This window comes from Phyllostomus hastatus, unplaced genomic scaffold (assembly GCF_019186645.2).
Source record: "Phyllostomus hastatus isolate PE091 unplaced genomic scaffold, TTU_PhHast_1.1 phas_contig_1391, whole genome shotgun sequence".
NCBI lineage: Eukaryota > Metazoa > Chordata > Mammalia > Chiroptera > Phyllostomidae > Phyllostomus > Phyllostomus hastatus.
In genome coordinates, this window is record NW_025333588.1 from 25,558 (window position 1) to 28,893 (window position 3,336).

Below are 3,336 nucleotides of genomic sequence, written 5' to 3' on the forward strand. Positions count from 1 at the left end.
GTACAAAGGGTGTCTTTTATTTTTAGGTTTTATTTATCAGATATTAAATATCAATGACACTGAATAATTGAAAAGAAGCAGTTTTTGTAATTAATGCTATCTCATATTCATTTCTGTGACAGGTGTATGACATAAAATTTGTGCTTTTGTAGGTTCTCAGCATACTACATACATCACATAGGTGTCTGTTCTTCAGCATTTCTTATGTGTAAAAATGCAAGCAATCATTTATCATAGTAAATTGAAGCATGAAAATTTTTAACTGTAGTTTGATCCTGTCTTTGTTATTTTTTCCAGTGTCAACACCTCTGAATACAAAACCTACAGTTTCCAGTGTCTCAGGTTTAGTACTTTCTGCTTGTATTTTTCAAAATTCTTTAACTGCTAGGTGACTTTAAAAATCCTTTAAGTATCTGGTAATTTACACTTATCCATCATTTTTAGTAATGAAAGGAGAAAGAACACATTCACAACCATTGTAGTTGTTACACTTAGTGATTCTACAACTATTTGCCACAGTTTGCAGACATTAGGACAAACGTGGGAACAAGTTATATAAACCTTAAATGTGTTTTCTCGTGTGTAAAGTGAGTTAATGCCTTCCTCACTGGGTGACAGTAGAGTTAAAGTGGGATGCACTTGGAGCTCTTAGCACAGTGCCTGTCATACAGGAAGCTCTTAAGGAAGTTCATTTATGACTTACAGCATCACTCCAGTCATAATACTAGTGACGAGGAAGGCCCATGGCTTTGTTTTTCAATACACATACTTTCTATGTCACTAACTTCATTATTTTATTTTAAAAACAATCTGCTGATAACTTTACAGGTTATCTTCATGATCCAAGATGATGTTTTATTTCCTGGACTACAACCAGTTTTGTTCCTAGTACAATATGTAGTAATTATTATCTAAACTGGGAAGCTTCTGCTGTCTCTAGAACAAGAACCCCACCTTTCCCTTCCTCATATAATTATTCTTTTTCTCTTTACTGGGCATTTTTATTTAGGAATTGAAAGTAAATTTCATAGCAACTGAAAGGCAGAAAAATTCTTTTGTTATTGAAATGTAATGGATTCCTACAACATAGCATCAACTATTTTAAAGAGAACAATTCAATTTCATTTTGTACATTCGTGATGTTGTGCTAACATCTCTTCTGTCTAGTTTCAAAACATTTCCATTCTCCAAAGTCAACCAAATCCTCACCCACGGGCAGTTTCCCCCATTGTACACCCCCTATTTCTGTCCTCTCCTTTTGGATTTATATATTCTGGGTATTTCATACAAATGAAATAATGTAAGGTGGCTTTTTGCTTCTGAATTTTTCTGCTTAGCATGTCTTCAAGGTTAATCCACATTGTTTCATTTATCAGTGCTTTTGTTTTTTTTATTTCAATTGTTCAAGTACAGTTTTCTGTCTTTTACTCCCATCCCAGCCCACCCCACCAGCTCTCCCCACCTCCCTCCTATTTCTACTCCTCCTTGTTTTTGTCCATGTGTCCTTTATACATGTTCCTGTAAACCCTTCCCCTTTTCCCCTGAAATTTCCTTCCCTCTTCCCTCTGGTCACTGTCAGCCTGTTCTCAATTTCAGTGTCTTTGGTTATATTTTGCTTGTTTGTTTGTTTTGTTGTTTAGGTTCCTGTTAAAGGTGAGATCATATGGTACTTGTCTTTCACTGCCTGGCTTATTTTGTTTAGCATAATGCTTTCCAGTTCCATCCATGCTGTTGCAAAGGGTAGGAGCTCCTTCTTTCTTTCTGCTGCATAGAATTCCATTGTATAAATGTACCATAGTTTTTTGATCCATTCATTTACTGATGGGTACCTAGGTTGCTTCCAACACTTGGCTATTGTGAATTGTGCTGCTATGAACATTGGGGTGCATAGGTTCTTTTGGATTGGTGTTTCAGGGTTCTTAGGATATAATCCCAGCAGTGGAATTGCTGGGTCAAAAGGCAGATCCATTTTTCGTTTTCTGAGAAAATCCCGTACTGTTTTCCATAGTTGTTGTACCAGTCTGCAATCCCACCAACAGTGCACTAGCATTCCCTTTTCTCCACAGCCTCGCCAACACTTGTTTGTTGTTTTGTTTATGATGGCCATTCTCACCAGTGTGAAGTGGTATCTCACTGTGGTTTTAATTTGCATCTCTCTGATAGCTAATGATGCTGAATATCTTTTCATGCATCTCTGGGACCTCTGTATGTCCTCCTTGGAGAAGTGTCTGTTCAAGTCCTTTGCCCATTTTTTTTTAAGATTTATTTATTTTTAGAGAGGGAAGGGAGGGGGAAAGAGAGAGAGAGAAACATGAATGTGCGGTTGCTGGGGGCCATGGCCTGCAACCCTGGCATGTGCCCTGACTGGGAATCAAACCTGCGATGCTTTGATTCACATCCCGAGCTCAATCCACTGAGCTATGCCAGCCAGGGCTCCTTTGCCCATTTTTTAATTGGGTTGTTTGTCTTCTTAGGGTGGAGTCGTGTGAGTTCTTTATAGATTTTGGAGATTAAACCCTTGTCTGAGGTATCATTGGCAAATATGTTTTCCCATACAGTTGGTTCTCTTTTTATTTTAATACTGTTTTCTTTAGCCATGCAGAAGCTTTTTATTTTGATGAGATCCCATTTGTTTATTCTTTCCTTTATGTCCCTGCTCTAGGGGACATATCAGTGAAAATGTTGCTGCATGAAATATCTGAGATTTTCCTGCCTATGTTCTCCTCTAGGACTTTAATGGTGTCACAACTTATATTTAAATCTTTTATCCACCTTGAATTTATTTTTGTGTATGGTGTAAGTTGGTGCTCAAGTTTTACTTTTTGGCATGTAGCCGTCCAGCTCTCCCAACACCATTTGTTGAAGAGGATATTTTTACTCCATTTTATGTTATTACTCCCTTTGTTGAATATTAATTGAACATAGAGACTTGGATTTATTTCTGAGCTCTCTGTTCTGTTCCATTAGTCTATGTGCCTGTTTTTATGCCAGTACCAAGCTCTTTTGATTACAGTGGCCTTGTAATACAGTCTGGTATCAGGTATTATGATTCCTCCTACTTTGCTCTTCTTTCTCAAAATTGCAGCAGCTATTCGGGGTCATTTATGGTTCCATATAAATTTTGAAGTGTTTGTTCTATGTCTGTGAAATATGCCATTCGTACTTCAATAGGTATTGCATTGAATCTGTAAATTGCCTTGGATAGTATGGACATTTTGATGATGTTAATTCTTCTGATCCATGAACATGGTATATGTTTCCATTTGTTTGTGTCGTCCTTGATTTCTTTCTTTAGTATTGTGTAGTTTTCTTTTTTAATATATTTTATTGATTATG